The sequence below is a fragment of the Puma concolor genome, chromosome E1, assembly GCF_028749965.1.
Source record: "Puma concolor isolate L17-30 chromosome E1, mPumCon1.1.hap2, whole genome shotgun sequence".
Classification (NCBI taxonomy): domain Eukaryota; kingdom Metazoa; phylum Chordata; class Mammalia; order Carnivora; family Felidae; genus Puma; species Puma concolor.
In genome coordinates this window covers 53,677,892-53,702,891 of record NC_141680.1, presented here as the reverse complement: position 1 = coordinate 53,702,891, position 25,000 = coordinate 53,677,892, and the positions used below count along the sequence as shown (strand labels likewise).

The 25,000-nt window shown below is 39.1% G+C and overlaps 1 long non-coding RNA gene across 1 annotated transcript in view; it reads right to left on the bottom strand.

Moving 5' to 3' along the window:
* The window catches only part of LOC147574502 (uncharacterized), a 30,719-nt gene extending 20,006 nt beyond the window's left edge, over nt 1–10,713 (bottom strand). The window contains exons 1-2 of the long non-coding RNA XR_015244268.1: nt 10,651–10,713; nt 10,399–10,527 (exon numbers count right to left, since the gene is read on the bottom strand). This is a non-coding gene — a long non-coding RNA (uncharacterized LOC147574502). The remainder of the gene's footprint in view (nt 1–10,398; nt 10,528–10,650) is intronic.
* Between the last annotated feature and the right edge of the window lie 14,287 nt (nt 10,714–25,000).

Below are 25,000 nucleotides of genomic sequence, written 5' to 3'. Positions count from 1 at the left end.
CACATTAAGTGGCATTAGACTCACAGGTGCCTCCTCTGTGTTTGCTCTGGGTGAGTGCTCCCTCTCATCACATCCCATAATACGTCACTCTAAGCTCTGTCTGCTGTTCTCCCCCCTCAGTGGCAGAGCAGCAGCAGCAAAGCCTTTACTCAGATTGGTGTCCTCACTCCAAACTTCCATTTATCAAGTTACAGTCACAGAAAGCTTAGAGAGGCACAAGGGAGACTCTTCCATGTAGGGCTGAGTAGACTCAGAAGCCAACTTTTACATAAGTGACATCTCTGTCCTTGCACACGTTCACAAAAGAAGATTTGGACTATTTTTGCTCTGCTTATTCCCCAGTAGAATTTCGAATGACTTGACGATAAAGGATGCAGTGGTCCCTCAAAGCACGTGTTGCCTGCTTTGCCCAGGTCAAGCAGTTTATAGAATTTGAAAGTGTATGTGTTTTAACTCATTACAAAGAGACCAAATAAAACTTATGTACTGTTCTCTGATCTCCATGTTAACTGAAATCAGAGCACCATTGTGACAAGAACGGTGACAAACAGAGATGCTGCCTAAATCGGGGGGGGGGGGGAATACAAAGTGCGTTTATGTTGTAGATTTCTTGATGCTGCTACAAGAATGAATACATTATTGTGCTTTTCGCAAATGAGTGTTCCTAGAAATCAAAGAGGGATGGGCTTGTTCAGGACATTTGCGGTGGCGCAGTTTGCTTTTTGATTTGTCTGGCAGAGGTCTGCTGAAAAGAGAGAGGCAGGGGTTGCAGGAAAGGAGAAATGAAACAGGGACGAGGGAAAATTAATTTGAAGGTCAAATGACATACCCCAGTTCCCCCGACACTTATTTTAGTAGCTGATTCATGCTCAATACAGTCGGCGGTTCTCCCACACGACAGTGAGCAATTGCAAGAGAATAACTCCACAGGCTGACAGAGACAGACAAAGAGGGTTAATAAGCAGAAAACTTAGAGAAATCTGCTTAGATCTATTGTTGGACACCCAGTATAGTTCACCTGAAGCAACCACCTCAGCCTCTTTTTTTTTGTTTGTTTGTTTTTTCTTCCTTTTTCTTCCTTTTTCAGTGTCTGTCAGTAACCCGGCAAGCTCTAATGACCAAAGAAGCAAATCCAATCATATATTTTCTGACATCGGGTTTAGCACTGTGGTATTCGGGGTGATGGTAGAGTGGGTAGACCCACTCTTATGGGTCTAAAAAACTAGCATTTTTTAGAATGAACTTCTTTTTTTTTTTAATTTTTTTTTTTAACATTTATTTATTTTTGAGACAGAGAGAGACAGAGCATGAACAGGGGAGGGGCAGAGAGAGAGGGAGACACAGAATCTGAAACAGGCTCCAGGCTCTGAGCGGTCAGCACAGAGCCCGACGTGGGGCTAGAACTCATGGACCGTGAGATCATGACCAGAGCCAAAGTCGGACGCTTAACCGACCGAGCCACCCAGGCGCCCCTAGAATGAACTTCTAATAAGAGTTCCAACTACTATAAAATGGAATTTCTTAAATGAAGAAAAAAAAACCCTAAAATATTTGGGGAGCCATAAAGCATGAAACTAAGTTGTTTTTTGACCTAGATGCCAAGTAGAGATCGTGGAGATAAGACTTTATTCTACTAGGACAAATACATTTTGAATTGATGCAAGAATTAAGTTTATTTCTTTCAGTAATTTACTAGGATTGCTGCTATTATCATAAAGAAGACAGATGTGTTTAACAACTTTTGCAAAGACAAAGGAGAGTGTACGGATCGGCTAAAGGTGGAAAGTATGATGAGCTAGCCAGAGTGAGAGAAGAATTCAGGATTCTTGTATCTTTAGCCAAATAATTTTATTCTCAATTTAAATCAAGTGGGGTAAGGTAATCAAATGATGAATCAGTTGCTCTTAACTGCCTTTTCCCAAAGCTCTTTGTAAATTTGAGCAGTTATTCCATTGCGATTTTTTTGTTCCCTTATTTTCTACCTCGATACTGGATTGTGAGCTACCAGGTGTCAAATAGCACATCGTATTTTTCCCTTACTCCCCAGATTCCAGCAACCTGCCAGGTTTTCATTAAGTGCCCGATACCCGATTTAGGGGATGGATCAAATAAAGCCTGTGTAACAAGATCTATCTACTTCTGGGATGGATTTAGATATATGAGTGGTAACATTTGAAAAAAATGCAGTGATGACACAATAAATTGGAGGTACAAACAATATTCCAATGAGAGCAATTTGCTCTCAGATGTTCAGTAAGGAGATCTGTGGGGTATTGGAGCATGATATCACAACTGCCCGTGCTAAATATCATATGCGCAGTAGCATTAACATATCAAGACACTGTCACACTGGCTACACTTCCTAAATTTCGCCACACTTCTATTGTTACCATTTTACAAATGAAAAAAAAAAATCTCTATATATTCCAGGTCCTTCTGACACATACTATCTTAAAATTGTACAATAACCATGAGGAAGTTATTCTTAATTCTCTTTTATAGATAAGACATCTAAAAATCAGAGAGGTTAAAAAATATGTCCAGATTATACACACGGTGAATGGTAAAGCTGAGAGTAGAATCTATGCATGTGAGATTTTTATTAGCATTGTGTTTGTGGTCCGTGTTATTACATGTACCTCTGTTCACTTTATCATATGTACAAGATTATATTGTAGAAACATACAAACAGGTTTGCTTGTATATACGTTTCATATTTTTGGTGAATACCTAGGAAGGATGTGCACATTTTCAACTTTATCATGAAATTAGTTTCCAAAATGGTGACACTAATTGTACCCTGTCTTCAGCAAAGTTTCCGTTGTTGGATACCTCCACCCCCGTTCCCCACCCCCCCAGTCCCGCAGACTGTGGACAGGGAACATGAGGCGTGATCAATATTCTTGCTCTCTCCTGACTCTGTGGGGCCATGCTTCACTCAGACCTCAGCCAGATCCCGGGAAACCTGGTGTTTTCACTGGAGGATGCTTGCATATTGCTTTTGCTTGCCTTTCCTTGTCTGAGTTCATGAGAATTTTCAACCCAACAAAGGCCAGAGTTCCTGTCCACAGAATAGATTACAATCTATCAGTGGGAGAAGGACAATGCAGCTGGTACACACAAGCTCAGTCCTTGTTCATAAACACTTGTTGGCCTTTAGAACACTTGTGACCAACAACAGGCTATGTTTATACAGCTCCTTCCAAAAATAAAATTCAGGAAAAAAAAATCAGTAAAGCCATAATGTCACAATTTCCCGAACTCAGAAACGTAGTGATATTTTTGTTTTCGATCTGGAAAAGTTCCCCATTGAGAAATAAGGTCCTAGATACTAAAGGAAAGAATGGATTCTAAATGCAGTAAAACACGCAAAATGCAGAAAGGAATGTGGTCTCCTCCAGAGACACAGAAGCTGCAGGGAGGATGTCCTTAGATTTATTTCATTCTGGATTCGTTTATCCCACAAAATACAGGTGCCTTCTTGTAAAAGGACATAAAGAAGCCCAACAGTAAATCTTAGTCCTCCTAATATTGATCTGAAAATGCATAATTGACTTGTTTATATACACGTGCTTTAAGAAAGGATGCCATTGATTCAAACCAGTTGAGCTCATTAGCCCTGTTGACTCATTATTGATCAATAAACTGACTTTCTCTCATGATGTTTCTCTCAATCCTAGGAAGAAACAGAGTTCAGTGTTAAAAAAAAAAAAAAAAAGTCAATAGCTTTCAATGCCACTGAACCAAAGTATTCACTTTAGCTTTCTGTTTTGAACTTTGTTTATTCTTATTTTGATTTTTCATGGCACAAGAAATATATTTGTATTATAATATTTAAAATACAGAAATAAAGAAAACCAAACAAAAACAGTTTACTATGCCCCATTCCACCACCTTCTGCTGAGGTTATCACAGCTTTTAATTTGGTGTGGATCTTTTAAAACTGCTTTCTATGTATCTATTTAGAAGTACGGTACATGGTTTATATTTTTCATATCTTTACCTATGTGACATAATGTATTATTCTATAACTTGCTTTCATATTCTTAACAACATACCTTAGAAACATGAAATTATTTTATTTTTTTTAAAGTTCATTTATTTTGAGAGAGAGAGCCAGAGGGCGAGGAGGAGAGTGGCAGAATAAGAGAGAGAGAGAGAGAAAAGAATCCTGAGCAGACTGTGTCGGACTCGGCACAGAGCCCAATGTGGGGCTCGAACTCACTGAACGTGAGATCATGACCTGAGCTGAAACTGAGAGTCGGACGCTTAACCGGCTGAGCCACCCAAGAGCCACCTTTAATTATTTTAAATGGTTGTATGATAATCTACAGTAATGGGTACACTCTGGTTCATTTTACTATTCTTCTAATAACAGACATTTAGATTGTGGCTAATTTTTGCGACTATGCTCACAATGCTGCAGTTAAGTACCCTAGTGCTTTCCTAGAATGCTTCTTTCTGTCAGAAATTCCCAGATAAGCTGACTATTCAAATACAACTGTATAATGTATGCATTATTAGTTTAAACTGAAGGGGAGGGAAGAGTGGTTACAGGTAATAATTATTGCCAACTTTTGCTAAGTACCGTTTATCAGCTACTACTTAAGTTCCTTACATGCATTAACTACATGACCTCTAAAATGACCCTTTAATGTAGCTACTATTGTTAGCCTTGTTTTACATATAGGGAGACTGAGGCATAGAGAAATTAATTACATTGCTAAAAGCCATAAAACCAGCAAATGAAAGAAGAGATTTGAACCCATATATATTCCTGTAGCCTATATTTTTAACCATTATGCCGCATGGCCTCCCAACGTGACTCTATAAGGAATTACTAAAGGAGTTTGTAAAAGTTCTTGGGTAATTTCAGGGTCTATAGTTATTTTTGGATGGGGCGAGGGTGTGTGGGATTTATGTGGTGATGTGTGAAGTGTATAAGAACTGTAAATTAGAAGGGGACACAAAGGCTCTGTCAGCCCAGATGAAGGAGATTTATAGGGAGTAGCTAAGGAAATAAAAGTTTTAAAAATATTCACACGGACTCCAGTGACACAGCTTTATTCTTTACACATGTGTCCCTGGAAGGTACTTTACCAATGTTACTTTCAAAGGATATTGAGGATCCAGAATGCATCCAGGAGAAAGGAAAAAAGTGCCTGAAGTGATAGAAAGTGAAGTCCTCGGAATAAAAGCTGGAGAGAACTGTTCAATGGACAGTAATTACTAGCTGGGTCCATGGTCCTGCCCTCTGTGCAGTGGTGAAAATCAAGATGAAAATTTTGTTTTGTTTAGTTTTGTTAATTTCCAAAAAAAAAAAATGTTTATTTTCTTTGAGAAAGAGACAGAGCACGAGTGGGGGAGGGGCAGAGAGAGAGGGAGACACAGAGTCCGAAGCAGGCTTCAGGCTCTGAGCGGTCAGCACAGAGCCCGACACAGGGCTCGAACCCACGAACCGTGAGATCATGACCTGAGCTGAAGTTGGATGCTTAACCGACTGAACCACCCAGGTGCCCCAAAGATGAAATTTTTGAAACACACTCCTTCTGAGATGCTGCCTGTTATGGAATAAGGGAGATGAGACCCGGGACAAATACTTATAGTATGATACACGGGTTATACAGACAAAAAGGAACAAATGGTATGAAACATATATGGCCCCCCCAACTTGTGCCAAACACTGTCCACAGACTCACCTCACTTAATTCCCGCGAGTGGCCATCGTCATAGCTAAGGAGACAGACAAATGCTCTGAGTTATGAAACGGTGTACTATGATGTAACACTGATAACTTTGATTCAAACCCCAAATCTGCCTCACCCCAAAGCTCAAATGCTTCTTAGCCACTCCCTCACTCCTTTGGAAAAGAGAAGAAAACTGGAAAATAATGACTCTTTTCAAATAAATGAAGAGTTCTTATAAGAGGTCCATAGCATGGATGGTTCAATTGGGGAGATTGCAGATGAATGTACTGAGAATCTTTGTATTAGATGAAAAATGCTCTATAAAGAGAAGAAGGCTCATTCTAAGAAAGCATATGTAGGGCTAGTATGTGTGTGGTTTTATCTAGTAGACTCATATTCCTTGTTAAAATATTGACCTATGTCCAAGTCCAAATTGTTTCCTACATAGCTACTGTTCAGGCCCCCCAACTAGCTCACAATGCCGTGGCTTATCCCCAACTCCCTCCCCATTACCCAGCAAAACATGGTCGTAGGATGGAGAACAACATTGGCCCTCCAGAATCCTTCTTCAGAGCAATGGCTGTCCATTCTGGTCAGTTGGCCCCCATGCCAAACCAACTGTTGTCATTGGAATATAAGTCCCATATATAACCATCCAACCTCAGATGCTCAGGCAGACACCTGCATCATGTTCTCTCTCCAGGTCCCTTTCACGTCTGTAAACATTATTTTATGCGCTCAGTAAGGTATTTATAAGTTTGAATTTCCATCAGGTGCTGAATTAAAGCCAGAGAGGTTGTTTTTTAAAAAGTGGGTTTTTATATCCTCATTTCATTCTCCTTTTCATTATCAGCAGGCCTAAAAGAATAGTCATTATATGGATCCTAATCTTAGGAATCCTAAACTTCACCATAATAGTGTCATACATCACTGCCATCTATGTAGCCTGTAAGAATTCACTCTGTAAAGCTTGAAATATTACAATTGTAATTTGAAATGTATTAAAAAAACCCTCAAACTGATACATAAAGACAATAAATAGAAACAATGCCAACAAACACAGAATGAGCATTTTAACACACACAGTAAAAAGTACCAAACACCACATAATTAGGCTTCCCAATCTTTATTGTAATCCAGTAATAAGGGGAAAGGGTGGGTGGCATTGACCTCTGGATTCCTCAATAAATATTCCACTAATGATGATTTTCCTCATTAAACTACACCCCATATATGGGGATATAAGGAAGAAAAGATTAGTCTAAGTAGGTGGCATGACCAGAAGCAGCCAGTGCAATCCCATAGGGGTTAATTTGTTCATCTGTCTTTCCTCTAAGGCCAGGAATCTTTTTTGAAACTCATAAAAGATAAATATTCCCAGAGAGATTGTGGACAAGAACAGCAAGTTGGCACAGTGGAGCAAACATTTTAACCATCTTGCAGCTAGGACTTCTGGAGACTCCAGAAAGTCTATTGCTATGTGTTTGTATGTTGATGCAAACACACAGCACAGAGTTGGGATACACAGTGTTTGTTGAGGTTAAGAAAAGCCAGTGGAAATAAACGCATACGAACTGAGGCTTTAGGCAAACTTGCTATCTTTCTCACACAGGGGAAAACAGCACTTCCAAATTTCCAATGCATTCCTGTGCCCACATCACTATTTACTTACAATAATTTTCAGCCGTAAATTTTAGCTTGCTTTTATGGTACCATTTATAATGGGTCACTTATATTACCTCTCGTTCAGCATCCATCTCTACCCCTCTCCCCTTTGCAAGAGTGGAAATAAAGAATTGAATTATTTAATCGAAGCGAAAACAGAAGTACATAAAATAGAAATCTGAATGGCTGCTCTGGTGTCCCCAGCACATTATACACTTTGCCTTCTCTTACACAGCGCAGAATGTCACATATCCAACTTTTGATCCTCTGTATCTCTGCCCAGTGTGGTGGAAACTATCGTTTGGAAGTGACTCATGTCTTCTGCTTTCATAAGCTGTTTCGTGGTCCTTTCTAGGAGAGGAGAGCTAACCCATATCTCCCCGACAGCCTCAGTCGCATGCAGGCTGAGCCATCTTTGACATAGTGCTACCTTCTGCTGACAATATGTGGTCCAAAATTGTCTCAGATGAATACAGGGTTTAAAAACTCCCAGTTGTTATAATTCTTGATTTAAAAAAAGTGTCTATTTATTTATTTTGAGAGAGAGAGAGAGAGAACATGAGCAGGGGAAGGGCAGAGAGAGAGAGAGAGAGAGAGAGGGAGAGAGAGAGAGAGAATCCTCAGTACACTCCATGCCATTAGTGCTGAGCCCAACATGGGGCTCGATACCACGAACTGTGAAATCATAACCTGAGCCAAAATCAAGAGTCAGACGCTTAACTGACTAAGCCACCCAGGACCCCCTTGTAGTTCTTGATTTTAACCTTGAATTTAAATTATACACGAACTGGGTGATCTTGTCAAGTTATAGAATCTATTTCTTCATTTGCAACAGCATGATCTAGCTATTTTTTTCAAGTTAACGTGAGGATTAATTGAAATTATTCTTGGCATAGAGTCTATCTAGCACAATGCACGGTTCATGGTCATACTCAATAACTGTGTCTGGTACTAGTGTTATTGTGCTAAAAACAACAAATACAACAATACAGGTTGATATCGCATTGCCAACATAACTTCTCAGTAAAAAAAGAGGCAAAGAATTCAGAGGTCAAGTTACAAAGTAAGGTAGATACCAACTCTTCCATTTTGGGGATGAGCAAATTGAGGCTGTAGAAAAAATAAATAGTGATCTTGATGTCTTTAATCTTTCAACTCTCATGCAGCCAAAATGATCCACTGTATTCTAAACACCACTGAGCGATCTGCGTGAAATGCCACATTATGAAGCTATGCTTGGCTGTTTATGAAATGTCTATATCATATTTCTCAAAGCCACGAAGTCCTGGCTGGTATGAGCTCAAAGAAATCATGTTCATTCTTAAAGCTCACATTGATTTTAACTAGAATAAGCCATATTTCAATAAGGAAAGGGAAGATCTGACGGCAAAAAAAAAAAAAAATAAGACAAATTTTAGTTATTCAAAATTTAAATTATTTTAAAGCAAAATTTTAAATATTAATATATTTACTGTTTTGTGTTTCACGGACAAGCTTTCATGTCACTGAGAAATCTATATAGGCCAATATCAGAGTCTCAAATCTTTGCTGAACTCATTCAAAGACTACCAGTTACCATATGCCTTCACAACAGTAGCAAGGAAAGTCATTTCTTTGGAACACACACTCACACCCACTCACACAAATCCCACACACATGCACACACATGTGTACACACCCTCATGCATACTCACACACATACTCACTTATATTCATGCATACTCACACACACACTCACACACAATGATACACATTCACATAGCCATTATGTGTTGATTATCCAAGAGCTACTAAAAAACTTGAACCAAATCTATGGTTATGTCTAGAATTATAAAACCTTTTGGTGTCCATTCTCATCTGAGTTAATGTTACCCTTGGCCTTAGCATCATACTTGACTTTTTCACCTGATTTCCCCTAGAAGTTGTTTTTCTTTTTTATTATGCATAGTTTTGTAAAGTTCCTAAGACAGTTTGGTCAGAAGGCACTTCACTCTTGGTATCCTGGAGACAACCCTTAATTGGGAGTCATAGACAGCCCTGCCTGTCTTGGCTAACCTATTTTGTTGAGTTGATTTATCTATTTTGAGAGACAGAGAAGTAGGGAAGGGGCAGAGAGAGAAAGAGAGAGAGAGAGAATCCTAAGCAGGCTTCCCACTGTCAGTGCAGAGACCGATGCGGGGCTCAAACTCATGAACCACGAGATTATGATCTGAGCCGAAGTCAAATACTTAACCAACTGAGCACCCAGGTGCCTCACATCTTCCCTAATTTAAAGTTAGGGGTTTCCCATTTCCAGTGTTTTCTCCTTCCAGCTGCCTAGTTGTTCAGAGAATCCCTTCCTTTGTTCAACAAACTGCCTTTCAAATTGGTCCTAACCTATGGAACAAAAGTATAAAACCGGTTCTTGCCAATACATTATAATGAAACAGTTTAATTTGGGGGAAAATGCTGTGTTTGAAGAGGAGTTATATTTGACTACGTTTTTTTTTAAATATGTGTGGTCCATTGGGACCTCAGCAGCCCAGATCCAATGGCCTGCTTCCCTCTGTGGGGGCTAGGACTATAGCCTTACCATCTGACCCTCTCCCTGGAGCAGCCTAAGATGACAGGACCCATTCTGTTTCTTGCCAGTGGTGTGGCACGTGAAGAGACCTGCCCTTGGAATCACTATTCCCCTCTTAAAAGGACAAGTCAAGATCCAGTTTGTAGGAGACTCTGGGGCTTGCAGAACAATGTCTGCCTTCCCTCCCCACTACCATCATATGCCTATCTGGCTTAGAGTCCAGGCAAGAGGTGCCTGGGTGGTTCAGTTGGTTAAGCATCTGACTCTTGGTTTTGGCTCATCTTGGTTATGGCCATATTGAGATCCAGCTCAGCGTCTATGCTGACAGTGCAGAGCCTGCTTAGGATTCTCTCTCTCCTTCTCTTTCTGCCCTTCCCCCACTCATTCTCTCTCTCTCTCTCCCTCTCTCTCTCAAAATAAACAAACTTGAAAAGAAAAGAGTCCAAGCTAAGAAGCCCCACTCCCTCCCCACTCAGGACACACCTCTTTTCCTGGGACAGTGGAAAAAAGGAAGCAGCATGAATCCTGTCTTTTGTACTGGAAATCTGTTGTCTCTGCATAAAAGCCCATTCATGTAGCATGAAAGAAACCTAACTGATCCACTTTCAGAACCTGAGAAAAAAAAATTTTTTTTTTTTTAAAAATCAACAAACAAACAAACAAACAAACAAAAAAAGCCATTTGTCTTTGATCCAATTAGCACATCCACTGACCAGCTAAGCAAACTCAACTCACCAGGACATTCTAGATTGTTGTTTCCAAGATGAGTGATCCTCCCGTTAAGCTCTCTTAAGTTCCTTCCAGGTCTATTTAAGAATCTGTAATTGTATCCCAGTATCCTGCTTCTAAGCCAGGACTTTAGCTCATGGGTAAGGACAAAAATAATTTTTGTAGAGAACATGCCACGTGCAGCCCTCATCTCGGGAAAGACAAGGGATCTTCCTATTTGAGGTTAAGTGTCACTAGCTGATGTCTCAATAAATATTCACTGTCAAAAATTACGGTGCGAGGGATTTAAAACAAACCTTGTGGGTGGCTCCCTGCATACTTCTGGGTGAGGGTCTGGGCTCCTTGAGATGTGTTCACTGTCTTTTCAGGTATGGCTTGAGCCTAAGTCTGCACATAACCAAATAAAGGAAGTGATCGCTTCCAGAGACTTCTTCCATCTCTGTAACTCATGTTCCTCTACTATTGCTTCTTTATTTTTCCCCTTTCCATTAAAATAAAAACATTGCTTTATTTTCACTTAAATATAATTGCTCTAAGGGAAGACTCTGCGAATGTATGGTGTGCTCTGGGATGGAGGCATCCAAGTTTGTTTGACAGCTATTTTAAATATTTCACTCATGGTGGGGGGAGGGGTGGAGTTCGAGATCTGCTTCTTACTGGGTGGGCGCGCAAAGTAAAGGACCATATAGATTATTCTTCACAAAAGATTGAGGAGTATACCTATTGATGAACGTTCGGAAAGCATCGAGTGAGCCTTACGAGGGTTAAAAATGGGAGTTGGAAGGACACGGGAAACAAGATGATTCCTTTATCCAAGGTCATTGATTAAGGGCTGTCCCCTTCTTTTTTAAAAAAATTTTTTTAATGATTATTTATTTTTGAGACAGAGAGAGACAGAGCATGAATGGGGGAGGGTCAGAGAAAGAGAGGGAGACACAGAATCCGAAACAGGCTCCAGGCTCTGAGCTGTCAGCACAGAGCCCAACACGGGGCTTGAACTCACCAACGTGAGATCATGACCTGAGCCGAAGTCAGACACTTAACCGACTGAGCCACCCAGGCACCCCTAATTTTTTTTTAATTTTTATTCATTTTTGAGAAAGAGAGAGACAGAGCGTGAGCTGGAGAGGGACAGAGAGAGACACACAGAATATGAAACAGGCTTCAGGCTCTGAGCTGTCAGCACAGAGCCTGGCACAGGACTCGAGCCCATGAACTGCGAGATCATGACCTGAGCCAAGGTCGGTTGCTTAACCAAATGAGCCACCCAGGTGCCCCAGGGCTGTCCCCTTCTTTAGCAGCCCTCCCGCTTCCTTTTGCTTATAAAACTTAAAGCTAAAGATGAGTTAAGAGACTTGGAAAGAGACATGAAAGCATATACTCTATAAAGACAATGTTTGCTCAGTGGCTGGTGATATTTTCCCAAGGTTAACAGGTCTTTTCACACATATTAGAACAAGTTTCATGTTTCTAAAAGGCTGCAGCTTTTGAGTATTAGAATGGCACTGCCCTTTCAAGGCTGTGACATCTCATACCAGCCCATACTTGTCTCCTGCTTTGTCTGATTAACTGGCCAGCAGAGTGGAACACATTGGGTGGGAGTAAAGTATGACTGAGAGACTGAATTGTGGAGCACAAGGACAATAGTTAGTCCCTGGGACTTGCTCATAGGTGTGTCTATCACTTAATTCCCAAACCCCACCTTAATCCTTAAGGGAACTGGGAGAACTGCTCTGTACTTCTGGGAACAAATACAGTAAATGGAAGTCAGTCAGTCCCCACCCTGGCAACCTTACCATAATGACACAGATTTGACATGAAATCTGTTTCCGTTCAGGTTCAAGAATGACAAAGTAAAGTGGTAAGTAGGTCTATGCATTTTTTTTAGAGCAGGAGTTCCCATGAGTGCCTGTTACAGGATGCCGTGGACACTTTGGTCCCTCCCTTCTGAATTCCCTTATCATCTCTTTGAATCTCGCAGCACCTCTTACTTCTTACACGTAGATTTTTTAATAAATGTGAATTAAATTCATTGAATTTTGAAAATATTAAGCATAGAAGTCACTGGGATCACCACACACCACACATGGGAGTTAATGATTTTCAGCAAGGAGTTCAGAAACTACAACTCACGGACCAACTCTGGTCCATCTGCTGTTGTTATATGTCTCATGAGTGAAGAATGTTTTAACTTTTTAAAAAAATTTTTTAATGTTTATTTTATTTTTGAGAGAGAGAGAGAGACAGAGCTCGAGAGGGGAAGGGCCAGAGAGAGAGGGAGACACAGAATCTAAAGCAGGCTCCAGGCTCTGAGCTGTCAGCACAGAGCCCAATGTGGGGCTTGAACCCATGAACCCCAAGATCATGACCTGAGCCGACGTCGGACACTTAACCAACTGAGCCATCCAGGCGCCCCAGAATGTTTTAACTTTTTAAAATAATTTTTTTAATCAAAAGAATGAGACTATTTCTTAATCTGCAAAAATTATGTGAACTTCGAATACCAACGTGTATAAATACATTGTTTATCAGCGCAGTGTCCGTTCGTTTGTTTATGGATTTTCTGAGGCTGCTTATCTGCTGCAACAGTAGATTTGAGTAGCAGCAATGGGGACCAAATGGCCCATAATGTCTGAAATGTTTACTGTCTTGCCTTTTACAGAACAGGCGTGCCAGCGACTGGTCTAGAGTTTCACCTTTATTTAACCATCTATCATTAATATCTCTCAAAATCAAGGGAGTCCAAGAACTGTAGGAGTCATAGAATTTAACATCATAACTTGCTTCAACTGCAAGATTTTTTTATATTTTTCAGATACCTCTAGAGAAAAGTGGAGCTTTGCCTTCAGAAATGTATTTTGGGGCTCCTGGGTGGCTCAGTCGGTTAAGCCTCTGACTTTGACTCAGGCATGATCTTGCAGTTTGTGAGTTCGAGCCCCGCATTGGGCTCTGTGCTGACAGCTAACAGCCTAGAGCCTGCTTTGGAATCTGTGTCTCCCTCTCTTCATTCCTCTCCCCTACTTGTGCTTTGTCTCTCAAAAAGTGAATAAATGTTTAAAAAAAAGTTTTAAAAAGAAATGTATTGTGCCAAAGGAGATATAGGACTTAAGAACATAGGGACACCTTGATGGCTCAGTCGTTTGAGCATTCAACTCTTGGCTTCAGCTCAGGTCATAATCTTGTGCTTCATGGGTTCCAGCCCTGCATTGGGCTCTGTGCTGCTGGTGTGGAGCCTTCTTGGGATTCTTTCTCTCTCTCCCTCTCTCTCTCTCTCTCTCTCTCTCTGCTCCTCCCCTGCTCTCTCTATCAAAATAAATAAATAAACTTAATTGTTTTTTAATTTTAAGAACATATATTACCACCTTTAGATGACAAGGAATCCAATAGAAAATCAATAATATGAATATTCTGTAGTCAGAATGTGTTTGCTCTGAAAAATCTGAGTGAAGTCTTCCTCAGTTGAAGGCCCTAAAGGTACGAACACACATATGTCCCCTTACAGTATATGCATTCCCCTGAAAAACTTGTGCTTAAAATCATTAACAGTGAGTTGAATCACTTCCACACAAGGAACAATTGATGTATTTGGTTTCTCTCTATTTTTTTTCATATTATATACAGTATTAGTTATTTCATGTTGCTTTACAGATCATCATAAACTTAGCAACTTGAAACAACACACATTTATTATGTCACCGTTTCTGTGGATCGGGGGTTCCTGCAGAGCTTAGTTGGGTCATCTGCTTCAGGGTCTCAGAAGCCACCATCAAAGCGCTGGCCGGGGCTGCAGTCTTATCTCAAGGTTCGGGTGGGGAAGGATTGGCTTCTTTGCACATGTGATTGTTGGCCAAATTAAATTCCTTGGGACCCATTAGCCTGGGGGCCTCAATTTCTTATACACTACTGGCCAGAAGTTACAATCACTTCCTGGTCACGTGGTCCATTTCTTAGAGAAGCTACAATCACTTCCTGGTTACGTGGTCCATTTCTTAGAGAAGCTACAATCACTTCCTGGTTACGTGGTCCATTTCTTAGAGAAACTACAATCACTTCCTGGTTATGTGGTCCTTTCTGTACAGAAGCTGACAACACAGCAGTCTGCTTTCTCAAGCTAGCGGTGGGGAGGGTCTTCCAACTAGACATGTTTTCTCCTGTAATGTAATTATGGGAGTGACATTTCATCATCCTTCCCACGTTCTGTTAGTTCATGCAGTGACGGCTTTTGCCCATATTTCAAGGGAGAGGGGTACACAGGGTACAGATACTGGGAACTGGAGCAACTGGGAGCCATCTCAGCCATGGTCCATGACAAACCAATTATAGTCTTGTTTCTACAGACTGACCAGGAATGTCTTCAAAGAGAGGTATGCAAATGGGAGACTTATGAGAGAAAGGGCCCAAAGAGATCTATGCATCTTCGTGTTCACTTTGGTAACTTTTTTTTGCAATGTTTAATGATTAAAAAAATCCAAAAACCAAAAACCAACCAAACAAAAAAAAACCCTTCTCTTATATTGTTGAAGCTTGCCTGGCTGACCTGAATTTGACCTCCTTAGTTTTCTCTGCCCACCACTGGGCATCCCTCTCTCCCATACTAATGCTGACTGACAAACAGCAGCCCTTCAGGCTCTCTCACCATAGTCGGACTCCCTTAAGGTCAGAGACTTCTGCTTGATCACTGAAGTGCTACGTGGTACAAAATAGACTCTCAGTAAGGGCTTCCTGAGTGTGTAAATGCATGAACGAATCAATGATTCAAACTTCACATGACTTTTCCCCTTTGATTCAACTCTTACAATAACCTGGTATGATACAAATAGTAATTTCTTCATATATTTATTTCATATATTCTTCATGTAAATTGATATGTCTTTTTCCCAAAACATTGCATACTTAAAACATAGAGCATCCATAGGTTTCTCAAGGCCAGAATTTAAAACCAGTGTTTTTAATTTAAATTCCTCATTTTTCCTCTTAGATCTGCAACATGATTCTTGACCTTGTCTTTGAAATGTTGACCAACTGACCTTGATTCTAAGGACAATGTATGCCAAAGCACATGTGCTCCCCTAAAGTGTGGTATAAAGCAGCATGCAGGGCCACAGGGCATCAGGCCAGAGAGTTCTTTGATGGAGGTGGAGGGTGGGAAGGGTGGACGTACTTTTTTTTTACTTTTTATTTTTTATTTTTTTTTTAGTCAGAATCCAGAATGTTCTGAAATGTACTAAAAATAAATTTATTTAGGCAGCCCCTTTGCTGGGATAAGGAATGCTGGTTTTTTTTTTTTTTTTTTTTTTAAAGAACTTGGGAGGAATGTTTTGGTGAACTTGTATACCGTACCATAAATATTTTTGCTAAAATTATAGAATTGTCTGTTTCCTTTCAAATTGCATCAGGACCCAGGCAAGAGCGATGAGTTTTTAATGTGGAAATTTCGTGCACACGTTTCAGCTTCTTCCTTTTCTTCTTCAACTTTGCCAAGTCTCATTTCTGTTTAGTAAAGATTGATTTATTGGTGCTTTTTTGGCCTACCTGATGTGTTATGTAATTTCTCAGCAAATGCAGGGACACAACCATCAGTTTGCAAACTTGTTTAGTTGTAGCCAAAAAGAGGTTTATTAGGATTCAGTCTGATTTATTTACTATGCTAAACGGTTTTTGTGTGGCCTAAAGGCTGATCTTCTCTTTGCCTCCATTATTTCTTCAAAATAAAAGGAAAGAGAGACAGAGAGAGAGAGAGAGAGAGAGAGAGAAAAGAAAAAGAAAAAATTCAGTCAGACACAGTGAAACATGTTCTGTTCCTCAGGGTATAGAGAAAAGATTCTCTGCTCTGCTGCTGTTCGGAAAATGATAGAAATTGTTGCTTTGGATGGCCTTAGAGAAGAAACTCCAGAAGCTTGATTTGTTTTCCCCCCCAATAAAACATCAGTGAAGCAGAAAAGAGAACCCAACAGGATAATCTGTGAAAGTGAATATGCTCCTCTTGGTGACCGTAAATGGCAGAGGAAGGTGTCGAGAGGCACTGTTGCTTTTAAGTGGAAAACACAGTGACCAGGGTCACCATGCCTGGCCACCACACTGTGGTTTACCCTCTGTGGAGATGCTTCAGATGTGGTTTCAATCCCATTGAGTGTAATTGACATGAATGTTTGTTGGGTGAATGGCCCCGTAATACATCCAGCCTCTCCTTCTCTCTGGGCATCGCCAAGAATGGGCTTCAGTTCAGCACAGAGTGAGTTTGCTCCAAGTTCTCATCAAACATAATTTCCACTTGTTTTCAAACTGATAAATCCTGAAAGGAGCCTGTGCTGTTCACTTTGGTTTCCTGAGATGACTGTTCAGCTACATATGTCTTTGCTTTGCATCTGCACAACTCGAGCTGGATTTATCATCCAAAGTATCATCTCATGTTCAATAGCACATGTTTGAGTGAGTCAGGAACCTCCTCATACTGTTGAGCAAGAAGGAATTTTAAGTTATTGAATCATGAAAATGGGTAAAGCCCCTCAGGGATGGCTGCTATGGGCTGAATTATGTACCCCCCTACCCCAAATTCATATGCTGAGGCCTACCTTCAGTATGTCTGAATGTGACTGTATTTGGATACAGGGTCTTTAAAGAAGTAATTAAGGTTAAATGAGATCACTGAAGTGAGCCCTAATCCAACATGACTCCTGTACTTATAAGAAGAAGAGATTAGGACACAGAAAACACAGACCAAGGGATGACCATGTGAGGACACAGAGAGAAGATGGCCATCTACAAGCCAATGAGACAGGTCTTGGAGGAAACCAATTCTCCAACACCTTGATCTTGGACTTCCAGTCCCCAGAACTGTGGGAAAATGAATTTATGTTCTTTAAGTCACCCAGTCTGTAGTAATTTGTTACGGAAACACCAGCAAACTAATACAGGGAGTTTCTCTTCTAGTGAAGTCACCCTCTTCAGGCAAAATTACTCTTTCTGGGTGGAATTCAAGCTAGATATCAGCTGATGTGGCACGTGGCTTCTCTTTTCTATGGCATGGTTTATTTGTGCAAGTGATTTGATATGTTAACTCACATGGTTTCCCTTGACTCTGTATTTATCCCGGCATCAGGACTGTGTACTGACTCCTCTATGGGTATAAGAAAACGTCACAGGAGGTCTAGAGGACAATTTTCTTTGAGGAGATTATATTGATGAAAATAAGAACAATTTGGATGTAAAAGAACCATTGTTTTACTGCCTACGTTGATAGGCTTAAATCGCATTACTTAAAAGTCCTTTCTCTTCAGTGAAGAGGACTATTTAATACAGTAGAAAAAGCATTAAACTGGAAGCAGGCAATACATGTGAAATGGCTTCAAACTTATGAAGGTCACAAAGTGCTACACGTGAGTGTAGGCTGATCTTTGGAATTCACCTTGAGTCATAAGTGGGGCTGGTCTTAGCCACTGCCATTTTTCAGCTAACGAGACAAAGACTCAAAGAATTTAAGAGATTTGCAAATAAAGTACTTAAACACCAAATTCAGGAATTCTGATCTGGAAGTGTATCCATTTTCTATTCCTCCACACTGAACCCTGTAGATTTAGTACATTCAATGAGGAAATGAGTGAAAAGCATATATCATGTATCTGTCACATCGAAAAAGTCAGCAATGTTACATGAGATTAATATTGATATGGTAGCCCAAACCTCAATTAGGAAGCAAGATATGTGTAAATGATTGGTCAGTTTTAGTTCATTTACCACTTAATGAGGAATCTTAAATCTAATATTTCCTTTGTTAGGCATTCTTGATGAGAATTATTGAAAATGCAGTACTCTGTTTTATTAAATAGTATAGTGATATATGTATATATATATATATAATTTGTATTTTATTATATTTATTAGTTATTATAAATTTCATTTTAAAATTTTCATTACAGGATAGACCATTTTGGAAAAGTATGAGATGTTTGGAACCTATTCTGACCTAGAGTTCTACCTGAATTAAGCCTCTTTGACTTAAGAAAATTAGCAAATGCTGTGCAGGCATTTTGAAGTCAATGAAGTTTAAGATTAATTTTTCCATTTAATGGGAATGTACTGAGAACTTATTATGTTCCTGGCCCCAAGATATGCAACAGAAAACTGTGTAACAAAAATAATATTTCAGGAAGTTGAATGTGGAGCCGTGAGAAATATGTATGGAAGGAAGAGATAAGGAGAATTCATTATGAGGCCTTGTGTAATTTAGCTTTGATAGGAGTGTGATCATAATAACATTTTATTGACATTTGAGGAAAGTTTCTTATAGACAGCACAAAATTGTGTCATATTTGCAAATCCATTCTAACAGTTTCTGTCTTTTAAGTGCTATATTTAGACATTTACATTTAATGCAATTGTAGATACACAGTTGTTGATATTCGAGTAAGTCTAACGTTAGTTTTATATTTTTCTGTTTCTGCCCTCTGTTCTCCTCTCTCCCTGCTTTCCCTTTCTTACTTTCTATTAGGTTATTTGAATCCTCCCCATTTTTTGTATTCCATTTTAATGTATCTGCTGAGATTTTGATTATACCTTTTGTATGGTTATTTTAACGATTATTCTAGGGATTACAGTTACAGACTTGACTTGTGTCCGTGTACTTATAATCAAAATTCTACTACTTTAAGTTGAACATGGAAACCTTATTATCCCAAAGGTTTTTTGATATAGTTGTTATATGTTACCTGCACATACTTCAAAAACCCCATTGGACATTGTTATGATTTTGTTTTCAACTATTAAACCTATTTTAAAGAACTCAAGAAGATCATGTACTTTCTTGATTGCCTCCACCCCCTTGGGATCACAGTGTACTAATCAAAGAGAAAAATTCTTATTATTTTTACCCAGACATTTACCATTTCTGTTGCTGTTCCTTCATATTCTTGATGTTCCAAAGTTCCCTCTGGTATCAGTTCCCTGTAGTCTAAATAACTTAATTTAGCAATTATTTTAGAATAGACAACACATCTCTTAGTTTTCCTTCATCTGAGAATGCCTTTATTTCACCTTCATTATTAAGGACATTTTTGCTGAATAAAGATTCAGGGTTGAAAATTATTTTTTTCTGTCATCATTAAAAAAAAACATTTTGCTCTTTCTTTCTGGTCTTTATGGTATCTGATGAGAAATCTGCAGGAATAGAATCATTGTTCCTCATAGATAATGTACACTTTTGCTCTGAATTCTTTCAAGATTTTGTTTTTGCCTTAGTTTTAAGTAGCTTAATTATGAGGGATGTGGGCCTGAGTTTCTTTCTTTACACATATCCTTTGGAGAGTCAAATCACCTTCTGGAAACTGTGGGCTTATTTTTGCCAAATTGGGAAAGTTTTAGCCTGACTTCTTTAAATATATTTTTTCCAGCATTACCTTCTTTCTCTTTCTGATAAGCTAAGGACACGAATATTAGAGGATGTTATTGTCCTACATTTTCTCAAATGGTTTATTCTCTGATGTTCAGATTGGATATTTCTTATTGGTTTATTTTCAAATTCATTGACTCTTCCCTCTGTCATTTCCAAACTGCCATTGAACTCATCCACTGAGTTGTGTTTGTTTTTTTTTTTTGTTTTGTTTTTTTAATTTCAGTTCTTGGTTCTTCTTTATATCTTCTATTTATTCACTAAGACTTTCTATTTCTATTTGTTTCAGAGTGTTTACAATTGCTTATTAGAGCATTGTACAACTGGCTTAAAATATCTTTCACATAATTCCAGTATCAGTGCTATGTTAATTATCTGCACCTGTCAGTTATCTGTTCCTATTGTGAGTTGAGATTTTCCTAATTGGAATATGCTGAGTTATTGTGAATTATGTGCTATAGATTTTGAATAGTATATGATGAGATTCTGGGTCTTTTTCTAATTCTACGGAAAATGTTGATATTTTTGTTTTCGTAAGAAATTAACCTTGTTAGCTTCAAGCTAGAAATTCTTTTTTTAAATGATTGATTGATTGATTTAGAGAAAGGGAGTGCAAGAGAGGGAGGGACAGAGAGAAAGGGAGAGAGAGAATACCAGGCAGACTCCACACTGTCAGCACAGAGCCTGACACAGGGCTCAATCCCATGAACTGTGGGATCATGACCTGAGACAAAATGAAGAGTTGGATGCTTAACTGAATGAGCCACCCAGGTGCCCGACAAGCTGAAAATTCTAACCCACCTTCTATAGGCTGTGGTTCCAAAGTGAATTTGTTTTTCAAAGTCTTTAAAGTGCCATTTGGACCTGTCCCATGTGTGCCATGTCTTGCTGTTGGTTCAGTTCCCAGAGTGCCCTAGGACTAGCATAAGATCTACGAAAACAAGCCATGGTTATCCCAAACAGTTCACAGTTTAATGGAGTCACTTTCCTGAACTTTAACCTATCCACCGTCTCTACTCTCATCCTTTCTACTTTGTTTTTGTTTTTTGTTTCTTTGTTTGTTTTGTTTCTGCTTTCCTCTGAGGCTCACCTTTTTATTCCTCCAACCAGAAAAGCTGGAGCTTTAATATCTCTATCCCTTCATGTACTTTCTTGATTGCCTCCACCCTCTTGGGATCACAGTGTACTAATCAAAGAGAAAATTCCCTTCTCCTAGAATTTTGGTTCTTGCTGGCCTCACCGTTACTGAAGATACTGAATTGTTTCAGGGCTGAAATGTACAAGTATGAAGAAAAGGTGAAATAAAACCAGAGAGCGATTTCTGTACTTTCTCACGGTCAGTTCTCTTTCCTGGAGGCAAACCTGGAGGGCATCTTCTCTAGCTTTTCTGTCTGTGCCAAAGCCCACTCTGGTGTCTATGCCCAATTTCATTCAGGTTGGAGGACTGTAAGAAGACTGTTTGTAAATTCACAATAAGTTCAATGGTAAATTGAACTCTTGTTCTCCACACCACCCCAATTTACCTTGCTACTGACTTTGCGTAGTTTTCAGATAGCTGCTGCATATGATCTGTTCAAGGTTTGCATCTATAGTAAATATAAGAGACAAACAAACAAACAAAAAGAAACAGAGTGTTGTGTACTTACTCCATCTTACCGGGAACCAGAAACTTAGTAGAGATTTAAATGGATTTCTAATTATCTTGTGTTTGGAGGTGACTGATGTATTGTTGTATGATATCTGTACAACGGAGCAGCTTTGTTTGTACAGGTCACATAAATATTGGTGATCACGACATATATCACTTGGTTATCAGACATAAGATAGGGCAGGCATTGTCAGTAGCATAGCTGTATAATCTCAGCTTTTCTTGACACTATAAACACCTGAGATTTTCTACTCAAAGGTTATATTTAGCTTGGGCACAAGGCAAGCTAGAAGTGTCAGAGAAATAAAGGTCCCCAGAATGAGACTTCAAACAATGACCGAAGTTATTGGGTGGCCAGTTCAGAGGTATTCTAAACCAGTCTCCTAGAGTTCTTCAGCAGGACTGGACTCACCTGCTTATAGTGAGAACAAGCTTAATCATGTACCCTTGATTGGTTTTTCTTTTCCTGCCTTACTCTTTCCCCTACTAGAGTTTGCTAGCAACACCTCCCAAGCCACGTTTACTCAAAACTTTTTCGTAGGAAGCCTGATTGCCAAAACATTCAAACTATGACCAACTTGAATAGGCTTTTTAAAGGAAAATTTCTGTATAAATTCAAATGATTTTTGGTTACAATATCATAAATAGCTCAGGTAAAATAAGTGGGTAGTCTTCAAGGAACATGGGGAAATACTTTACAGATCTTAAGAAGCTTCAGTGACACTGGAGATTTTATAGATAATTAAAATATAAAATAATTCTGCTCTTATCAGAAACAATGTATCAGGAATCAATCCTGATATATTGATACCCTGATATATATCCTGGTATACGTCAATGTAGCAATATACTGATTAATAAACTATTTCTCATAGATGTATCCGTAATGGAATTCTCATTTGGCACAAAAGAATACCAGATTTGATTCTAGACCAATGGCAACCTGGTTACAAAGTAGCTTTGTGTGATGGAGACTCTGAAGATTTAGGAATCAGATACCCTTTGTTGTCTGCCTTTGGGCATAGTCTTTGTTTCCATGGGATTCATTCATTCTATTCCTTCATATACCCAAGGTGTTGGAATTAAACAAAATTTTGTGGTGTTTGACTGATGGATTTCTACTGGGTTTATGCACGGATTTCTAACAGCAAACTGCTGAAATTATTGGGTATGTCAATGTCTGTGACTACCAGCAATTCACAAGCTCTAGGATTCCAAAGCACCTTACCATTCTATTATTCTGGCTATCCAAGATGAAGACGAATTACTGTGCAAGGTTATCCCAAGACAAGCATTAGGTCAGAATATTATAGATAAAAGTACACATGAGGAATAAGATTATAGGCATAAGACCAAGTCTAAGAGAAAGTAGGAAGCAAAAACAAATCACATGTAAAAGTTGTAAAATATCTTCTTGCAAACATTCCCTTTGGTTTATTTAAGGTGATTTTGCAGAAAAAGGCTGTAAAGCATGTGACAGTTTATAAATGACTCAACCACAGGCAATTTCCACATATAATTTATTCTTTTGCTAATGAGTGAATAGTGAGTAAAGCCGTTGAAGTGATCACATCTGTTAAATATTCTAGGTGCCAGAGCAGAAAATAAGAAAATAAGAGTGTTAATTTTTTTTAACATTTATTTATTTTTGAGAGAGAGAGAGGGAGAGAGAGAGAAACAGAGAGAGAGAGAGAGAGAGAGAGAGAGAGAGAATGAATGGGGGAGGGGCAGAGAGACAGTTGTTGAGTTGTGGGAGTTGTTGAACAAAAGGGCGATCCATATCAACGGAGCAAGTATTGCAATGGCTCAAGAAGGGAACAGGTGTGTTAAGTTTGAGAGCAAGAGAGAAGGCCAGTGTGGCTGATCATGGTGGCCAATGTGAAAATTCATAGAACATGGGGTCAGAGAGTAGGCAGGCACTAGGTCACGATGGTGGGACCTTGTAATTCAAGGTTTTATTCTGATTCCCATTGGAGAACATTTGCAGTATTTTCAGGCAAGGATGGAAATGATCAAATATTTAAAAGCTCACTGTAAATACTGTATGAATTGTGTATCTACTCTATGTGAGACATTGTCTTAGCTTCTTGGAATGCAAAGATGAATTAAGAGGTTCACAGTTGAGGGGGCAAAGCAGAGGTGTGATCATACAATTACAATTTAGAATAAAGACATTTTAAAGCATGTAAATAATTACCTCTAAAATAAATCCCTTCTTCAATGATTTGTGTGTGTGTCACCCATATCCCTAACACAAGAATCCTCTTTTTTTTTAAGCTTATTTATTTATTTTTTGAGAGAGACAGAGAAAGACAGAGAGAGAGAGCATGAGTGGGGAAGGCGCAGAGAGAGAGAGAGAGAGAGAGGGAGAGAGAGAGAGAATCCCAAGCAGGCTCTGTGCTATGAGTATGGAGCCTGATGCAGGGCTTGAACCCACAAACCTTAAGATCAAGACCGGAGACGAGATCAAGAGTTGGACACTCAACTGACTGAGCTGCCCAGGCACCCCTAGAATCATCTTTACTTTTTTAAATATTCTGCACTAGATTACAATAGAATCTTGTTTGGGATTTAGGGAGAAGATAAGAAAACAAACAGCAAGAAATTAAGGTCTCACATTCATGCATTCCTTTTTCTTCCCCCCCGAAGCATGAGCATGGAAATTTCAAAGTTCATTTCATCCTAGGTGAAATAACAGTAGTAGTAGAAATAGTAACAGTAGTAGAAGAAATCATAATAATATCAATCACCCGTTGTTCATTTGTATCATGCTGTTTATATGATGTTTTTGTGCATATCCATTTTAGTTATCCTTTTCTTTCCAACACCACATGGTGGAACAATAAAAGCAGACATTTTACCTTCTCTTTTGCTAATGAAAATATACACAATGAAAGGCAACTTGTAAAAAGACAACCCAGGGTAAGAAATACATGTTGCTTTGTAAGATGCTAAGCACATATATAGCTATATATTGTATAGTATATCTGAAATAAAATTTCATGAGACAGTACTTTCCCTTACAAAGCACTCTCCTATTTTATATCTATTCCATATTATGACATTCTATTCCACTTTTAAAATGCTGATCACAACCAACTAAATTGATAGGTTGCATCCCACAGTATGAAAAACTTTAGATCAAGTGTTTGCTTAAGATCACACAGCTAGTAAATTGCGTGTTTGAGGTTTAAATTTGTGTCTCTGCGTTCCCCATCTGATTCTCTTTCCACATAACTAACATCTCTGGTTCTTCATTTTATCCACTCTGATCCAACCAGCAGACTTTTGCCATGTTTATCTTCCTAAGATACAATAAAACA